Below are 9,015 nucleotides of genomic sequence, written 5' to 3'. Positions count from 1 at the left end.
GCCCCACGATACGTCGGACCCTTTGAAATCTTGCAAAAGATTGGGAATGTGTCGTACAAGCTAGATCTACCTGCTTCAATGGCAAGAATCCATCCGGTTTTCCATGTTTCGATATTGAGGAAGTTTGTGTCAGATCCGAGCAAGGTTCTTAGTGAGCCTGATGTGGAGGTCCAAGAGGATCTCACCTATGTTGAACAGCCAGTACGGATCATAGACACGCAGATCAGAAAGTTAAGAAACAAGGAAATCCCGATGGTGAAAGTCCTGTGGAACCACCACAACTTGGAAGAATGCATTTGGGAGACACGGGAGTCTATGCTCCAGCAGTACCCTCAGCTCTTTTAAGGTTAGATCCCTATGTGTTGATGTGCTTTGTATGTATGTTATATGTTTGCCATGTTATGTGTTGTTTGGTGAACATTCGGGGACGAATGTTCTTAAGGGGGGAAGAATGTAATACCCGGCTAGACTCCGGTATCGGAATTCCTACCGTCCGGTGGAATCTCGGATGTCGGAAACCTCTAGAAGGGTAAAACCATGTTTTATGAAATGTTTTTAATGTATTTTATGTTTTTAAGCAAAAAGGAAATTGAGTTTTGAATGAAATAGACCAAGGAGACTTTGCCAGGTTCGGCCGCCGAAAGTTAAGTTCGGCCGCCGAACATGGTAAGGTTTTGGGAGCGCTTTAGGCCTCCGAAAGCCTTGTTTGAAAGACTCAAGGTTCGGCCGCCGAACCTCATGTTCGGCCGCCGAACATGCATGAGATGTGGGGGCACGTTAGGCCGCCGAAAGGTGGCAGAACCAGCCCTATAAGAGACCCCGTGACCGAAACAGGCGAGGTTTTCTCTCCCATTTCGGCCGACGGTAAGCTTTAGCCCTCCTATGGTCATTTTAAGTGTTTTCCCTCAAATCCTTTAGATCTTAACAAGTTACATCTTGTTTTTGAAGAGTTTTAAAGTTTAAGCAAGTTTTGGAGCTTTGAGGTTCAAGAACTCGAATCTCCCCATCTTCGAGCTAGGATCGTTTCTCTCTCGATCTTCAAGAGGTAAGAGCCGATCTCTAGTTCTATATGTGTTTTAAGTAAGTTTTATGCTAGTTTTTGGGGTAGAAATGCATGAGTAGGCTTGATGGGTTTTCATGAAAAATCCATGGTTTAATGTGTGTTTATGTGCAATGTGGCTTGCTTGTGTGTTGTAGTTGGGGTTTAAGCTTGTTGGAGGCCCCTAGGAGCTTGTATGCTTGAGTATGCTTGTTGTAGAATAGGTTTATGCATGATTGGTTGTGTAGGGGGTTGTTTTGGGCATGAAGAACCAAGTTTCTGCCCTTTGGCAGAAACCAGGTTCGGCAGCCGAAGGTACTTTCGGCCGCCGAACCAGCTTGGGAGGCAGCTTTAGGCTGCCGAAGCCTGCCCCCGAAGGTTTGAGTTTCGGCTCTGTCCGAGACTTTCGGCCGCCGAAGGTGCCGCCGAACATGCATGAGTTTCGTCTCTGTCTGGGAGTTTCGGCCGCCGAAGGTGCCGCCGAACCTGCCTGACTTTCGGCTCTGGAAGGACTTTCGGCCGCCGAAGGTGCCGCCGAAAGTGCCCTTCCCAGCCTTTTCTTGCATGTTTTCTAGGATTGTTTTGAGGTGTTTCTAGGAGGTTTTTGGGGGTATGTTTAGAGTTATGTTCTTGTTGTTTGGTGCCTCATTTGAGTCCACCTGTGTAGGTTCGGACCCGAGGACCCGAGACCCCCGGTTGTGAGATAGTCTTTCAGAGTTCGTTGTCAAGCTTCAGTCACCAGGTGAGTGGGATTTTTCCCTAAGTTTTTAAGTAATGAATAAATGAACAAATGAATGAATCTGATAGCATACTCATGCATCATTAATGCCATGCGATGTTTCAGGATGTTTGCATTAGAAATTCACGAATATGTTGCATTGCATAATTTGATGTTGATGTGGATGGTTATTGGGTGATCCATAGTCCTCTAATGTTATGTTATGATGATATGTTATGGAAGACCAGCGAGGCCCATTCTACGCCCCTGGCACTATGTAAGAGAAAGACCAGCGAGGCCCATTCTACGCCCCTGGCACTTTGGAATGTTATGTTATGTATGTTATGTAAGAGAAAGACCAGCGAGGCCCATTCTACGCCCCTGGCACTTGGAGATGTGAGGACTAATGGTGACAATACCATCCTTTATGTGATTAAATGTGATGTGATGCATTTCATGAAAGCATGTAAAGTAAAAGTTATGTTATTTAATGATATTAATAAAATGAATAATAATATACCTAAAAAGTGTGGAATTAAAGCAAATGTTAATAATAAAATGAAGAATAAACTACCTAAAAATGGAGGAATTAATATCATGTTTTTACTTTTTGCTCACTGGGCTTTTTAGCTCACCCCTCTCCCCTAACCCCAGTCTTGCAGGTGCAGAGTAGATAGAGAAGTCAGCAAGAGTAAGAGAAGTCTCTGTAATAGCATAGAAGTGGACATGGATTAGTTGTAATGTAAAAGTATGTTATGTAATGTAATGTAAGTTTTATAGTGTGCTTGACTAGAGTCTGTTGTAATCCCTTAATACATGAGATAAATGTTTTATGATGTTTGTGTAACCCAAGCCTGCTATATGTTATGTACCCCATTGGAGTATTTGTTGAGGGCTCCAATGAGGGGTTTATGTTATGTTTATGCATGCACAGGCTAGGCTGGGTAAAGAAAAGTTTTAATTTTTATGTATGTTTTGGTTCATGTTTTGGGATTGAACAGGTTCACAGGATGTATGTTTGGCTTGCTACGGGTTCTGGCGGCCTTAAGCCGACCTGAATCCTAGCGCCGGTAGCGGTCCAGTTTCGGGTCGTTACATGTGGCCTAAGATTAGGCCATGGTTGACCATAAAGTGACACTTCTCGTAGTTCAAAACCAGATTTATCTCCAAGCATCTTTGAAGTATCTTCTCCAAGTTGGCAAGGCATTCATTGAAAGAGTTGCCATACACCGTGAAATCATCCATGAAGACTTCAATAATTTTCTCCACATAATCAGAGAAAATACTCATCATGCACCTTTGGAAAGTGGCTGGTGCATTTCAAAGACCGAAGGGCATCCTCCTAAATGCAAAGATGCCAAATGGACATATGAAAGTGGTCTTTTCTTGATCTTCAGGTGCAACAGGGATTTGATAAAATTCCAAATATCCATCTATGCAGCAGTAATGGCTTTTTCCAGCAAGTCTTTCAAGCATTTGGTCCATGAAGGGCAAGGGGAAGTGGTCCTTTCTTGTGGCTGTGTTGAGCTTCCTATAATCCATGCATACCCTCCACCCATTTTTCACACGAGTGCGTACTAGCTCTCCTTCAGAATTGGGGACAATAGTAATCCCAGTCTTCTTTGGAACTACGTGGATAAGACTCACCCACTTGCTATCAGAGATGGGGTAGATGGCTCCAGTATCTAAGAGCTTCACTATTTCTTTCTTCACAACCTCCATCATTGGTGGATTCACCCTTCTTTGGGCCTCACGGACAATTTTGCACTCATCCTCCATAAGTATCCGATGCATGCATGTTGAGGGTGAGATGCCTTTGATGTCCTCCAAGGTCCACCCAATTGCTTCTTTGTGTTTCCTCAATACCTTTAGGAGGCTGTCCTCTTCTTGCTAGCTGAGTTGATTGGATACTATGACTGGAAGTGTATTTCCAACCCCCAAGTAGGCATATTTGAGGTGCCCTGGTAAAGTTTTCAGATCTGGTGCAGTTGCTGTTGTTTGTTGTCTGTTCATTGATTTGGGCAGATTGTCTGGTGCTGGGTCTGGTGATCTGGTCAAATCACCCTTTGTCATTTCTGTCTGCTCCAGTGATTTGGGTAAGTCAGGATCTGCCTGTTCTGGCGATTTGGGCAGATCATCCGCAATCAGTAGGGAACAACATGATGTCTGGTCTGTTTCCGTCTTGGTGCTGCTGCTGTCCACACCTTTTTGCCTGCATAAATCAGCATTAAGTGAGTTATCTAGATCAAAATAAAAAATTTCTTGACTTAAATCATCAATAACGTCAAGGCCATAAACAGGAGAAACATCATTGGGAAATTTCATGGCATCATAAACATTAAACTTGATAACTTCCCCTTCAAACTCCATAGTTAATATGCCATCATGCACATCAATTTTGGTTCTAGCTGTGCTCAAGAATGGTCTTCCAGGTAGGATTTTAGAGGTTGTGTTGCTTTTGTCTTCCTCCATGTCAATTACATAAAAATCTGCTGGGAAGACTAGTTGGTCCACTTGCACCAACACATCTTCTAGCACTCCCTTGGGGTAGATAACGGATCGGTCGGCCAATTGGATCACTATGCTGGTGCCCTTAAGTGTACCTGCATTTAACAAGTTAAAGATGGAAAGTGGCATGACATTAATTGAAGCCCCAAGGTCACACATGGCCTTCTTTATCCCCATGTTGCCTATTTTGCAAGAAACGGCAATCATTCCTCTATCCTTGCATTTGGTTGGAAGTTTTCTTTGAATGACAGCTGAGACACACTCCCCCACACTTACTTTTTCATGTTGAGCAAGTTTCCTTCGGTTGGTGCATAGCGCTTTGAGAAATTTGGCATACCTTGGAATTTATTTTACAGCATCCAATAGGGGAATGTTGATTTCTACCTTGCGGAGTGTCTCAAGTATTTCTTTCTCCTCTTTCTCCTTTTGGGATCTTACAAATCTTTTTGGGAAGGGGGGAGGTACTTTGAACTTTTCTGCTGGTTGTTGTACTGTTTTCTGTCTCTGACTAGATTTGTCTGGTCTGTTGATTTGGGCAGATCGACTTCTGTCTTCTCTGGTGATTTGGGCAGGTCACCTCTGCTGGGCAGTTCAGTCTGCCTATCGATTTGGTCTGTGATTTGGGCATATCAATTGCCCTGATCACTTTCAGGCAGATTCTCCTCAATTACCTGTTTTTGCATTTTCTCAGGCCTGTTGTCTTGAAGCTCCTTTCCACTCCTCAATGTGGTGGCACTAGCATTCTGTCTTGGATTTATCTTAGTTTGGGAGGGTAGCTTTCCTTGTGTTTCAAGTTTACTCAAGGATGAAGCCATTTGTCCCATTTGTTGCTCAAGATTTTACACAGTGTTTGCTAAGGACTTCACAATCTCTTCAAGGGGTGCATTGGACTTTTGAGGTGCAGCTTGGGCTTGATTTCTTTACTGGTAGCTTGGATATTGATTGACCCTTGCATAGCTGAAGTTTGGATGGTCCCTCCAACCTAGATTATAGGTGTTAGAATAGGGATCATACCTTCTTTGCCCATTAAAACCTCTAACTGCATTGACTTGCTGGTCCTCTTCTTGAAGGGAAGGACATAGATTAGTTGGGTGGTTTATGTTTGCACATATCCTACATGGCTTTGGCTGCTGAATTTACTGGACTTGTTGGGCTTGACCCACAACAAGGCTACGGACAGCATTGGTGAGATCAGAAATTTGGGATGCCAAAGTGGATGTACTCACCTCATTCACCCTTCTTGGTGGCTGCTCTTGGTCTCCAAATTATTGTGAAGCTGCTGCCATGGTGGAAATTAAATTGCTCATTTCTCGAGGTGATTTGTCTTGAATTGACCCTCCACAAGCTGCATCAATAAATTTTCTTTCCGAAGGTAGCAGACCTCCATAGAAATATTCAATGAGGGATTTGTCAGAAATATCATGCTGAGGACAGCTTGTGCATAACCTTTTGAACCTCTCCCAGTACTCATACAAGCCTTCAGAATGCTTTTGCCTTATACCACTTATCTCTCGATGGATACCAATGGCTTTTGATGTTGGAAAGAATTTGCTCAAGAATGCTCTTACCATACCAGCCCATGATGTGATGGATCCGGGTGGCAAGTAGAATAGCCAATCTCTGGCATAGTCATCCAGGGAGAAAGGGAAGGCTCTAAGTTTAACATGCTCTTCTGAAATACCTTGGGGTCTCATGGTTGAGCACACAATGTGGAATTCCTTCAAGTGCTTGTGGGGGTCCTCATTTTTTAGGCCTCTAAATTTGGGAAGGAGGCGGATCAGGCCTGTCTTCAGTTCAAATGGTGCTGTTAATAGGGGGTATGTAATGCATAAGGGCGTTTGATCTCCTATTGGTTCAGCTAGCTCGCGAAGTGTTCTCTCCCATGGCTGTGGTGCATGGATGGGCACGTTTTCAGCTTCAGCTTCAACTTCTTCATATGCAGCAGGTGGTTCTGCCATTGTTTGATTTTCTGCAGTAACTTGAAGTTCTATTTCTGGTTCAAACGCAGCAGTAGCAGGTGCGGCAGTAGGCAAAACTGCTGGTGCAGTAAATTCTGCAGCAGGGGAATTAGCAATTCTATCAGATGGCTCAGTGGCAGATTGAGTAGCAGAGACTCGGCTTGTTGCTGTTGCAGACGAAGATGCTTTTGAGGCTTGGTTCCTCAAGTTTGCTTGCTTTCTCAAGATCTTGGCGGTGCGTTCTATCTCCGAATCGTAAAGAAGAGTGTCTTTATCGCCAGACCTAGTCATAAAGGGAAAATACGTTAGTTTACATCAAATCCCCAGCAACGGCGCCAATTTTTTATAGCGGTTGTCGAAGCCTTAAAAAATAAACCTATTATCAATCAACAAATAATTTGTAGATAGTGGCAATAGGGTCGAACCATAGGGATTTGACACTACGGATTTTCCTAATAATGACTAAGGTAAACAAATAAAGTAAAAAGAGGGGGATTTGATTTGATGAATTAAAACTAAATAGCAAGAGAAAGCAATAATTTAAAAAGATGAGAATTCCAATGGGAGAAGGATTCTAGTTGAAGCATGGATCTATTTCAGTTTGTTTAGAATTGATCATTGACTCTCTAATACTCCTATTTATTTTAATAAATTAGTTTAGGATGTGGAAGACGCTTCTCACAATCCAAATTCCTCCTTAGTTCTAGTTTGATTAGGAAATGTTCGCTAATCAAACACTAGTTAATAAGTTGCCAAGGAACGTCCTTGGAGATTTTTACTTTTCAACTGTTAACTGCCTTAAGACTTAGAGAAACCTAATTCTATCCTTGCCAACCGCATGGTCAAGTTTAGATTATGTAACCGATTATACTTGAGTTTAAACAACCTAAGCAATTACGGACTTAAATCATTCAAACAATATATTACTCAAGCAATTAAAAGCAATAGGCCTTAATTGATTCTAAAGGCAAAGTAATAATAATAGAAAGATCAAGTTGCATAAATATTGAAAATAAAGAAGAGTTTAATAATGGAGATTTAAATCTCCCAATTCATCACAAACTGAATTTTTCCAACTTCAACTAGAAAAGAAAAGTGTTTAGCCACTCATGGTGGACAAAATACACAAAAAGAAAAGTAGAAAAAGAGAGACTGCTAGAATTCTGCAGTGTTGCCGATGAGATTCTGCAGAAGATCTGATGATTCTTCGCTGATTTGGGGTTGCCTTCTTTTATAGGTGAAGAGTCCTAATCCAATTAGGACTTGGAATCTTAATTTGAATTGGTCTTTTTGTGGTCTTTTACTCCTTCTTTGCTTTTGTATTTAATTATGGATGAATTCTTCTTCTTGAGAAAGTTTTTCTTGGAGTGACTCTTGGAGATATCCTAGGATTGATCTTCAAGTGTTTGAAGTAGGATAGGACTTCAATGCTTTTGAATTTTGAATTCTGCCTTTTTCCTGCTCTGCTGTCCACCTCTGTGTCATTTTGATTTGGACAGTGATTTGCCCAAATCGCTTGCCCCAATCGCTTTTTGTTAGTCCCAGTTTTCTACTTTAGCTTGATTTGGGCAGTGATTTGGCCAAATCACTTTGACCCAATCACTTTTCCAGCTTTTTCTGCACTTTTTCTCCAACTTTCCATTTTCTTCCTTTTCTATAAAAACATGACAAAAACCATAAATTAAGCTGGAAAATGTGTAATTAAGCAGTAATAAAGATAATAAAAATGTAGCTAAATTATGTTTAATCATAAACCTATTATCAATCAACAAAATAATTTGTAGATAGTGGCAATAGGGTCGAACCACAGGGATTTGACACTACGGATCTTCCTAATTATAACTTGGACAAGTAAATAAAAATAAATAAAAAGAGGGGGGTTTGTTTTGATGATAATGAATTGAAACTAAACGGTAAGAGAAAACAATAATTTAAAAAGATGAGTAAATCAATGGGAGAAAGACTCTAGTTGAAGTATAGATCTATTTCAGTTGTTTAGAATTGATTATTGATACTTTGATACTCTTATTTATTTCAATAAATTAGTTTAGGTTGTTGAAGACGCTTCTTATAACCAAATTCCTTCTTAGTTTTAGTTTGACTAGGAAACGTTCGCTAATCAAACACTAATTAACAAGTTGCTAAGAAACGTCCTTGGGGTTTTTTACCTTTCAACTGTTATCTCCATTAAGACTTAGAGAAACCTAACTCTAACCTTGCCAACTGCGTGGTCAAGTTTAGATTATGCAACCAAGTGTGCTTGTGTTCAAACAATCTAAGTAATTACGGACCTAAATTATTTAAACTAACAATTTATCACTTATGCAATTAAAAGCAACAGGCCTTAATTGATTCTAATAACAAAGCAATAATAGCATGAAGATCAAGTTGCATAAATATTGGAAAATAGGAGCTTAACAATGGAGTTTTAAATCTCTCAATTCATCACAAAACTGAAATTTCCCAATTTCAACTAGAAAAGAAGGAGTTTAGCCACTCATGGTGGACAAAAATACACAAAAAGAAAGAAGAAAAATAGAAGAAGAGAGCTGTTGTGTGGCTGCCGAATTTCTGCAGTGATTCCAATGATGCTTGCTGATTTGTGGTTGTCTCCTTTTATAGGTGAAGAGTCTTAATTCAATTAGGACTTAGAATCCTTCTTTGATTTGGACTTCATGATGGTTTTTAATTCCTCCTTGCTTTTGTATTTTATAATGAATAAAATTCTTTTGGTGAAGGATTTTCTTTGGGGTGGCTTTTGTAGTTGTCATAGGATTGATCTTGTAGTGTTT

This window comes from Manihot esculenta, chromosome 12 (genome assembly GCF_001659605.2).
Source record: "Manihot esculenta cultivar AM560-2 chromosome 12, M.esculenta_v8, whole genome shotgun sequence".
NCBI lineage: Eukaryota > Viridiplantae > Streptophyta > Magnoliopsida > Malpighiales > Euphorbiaceae > Manihot > Manihot esculenta.
The sequence above is the reverse complement of the archived record's forward strand: the minus strand, read 5'-3'. Positions refer to the sequence as shown.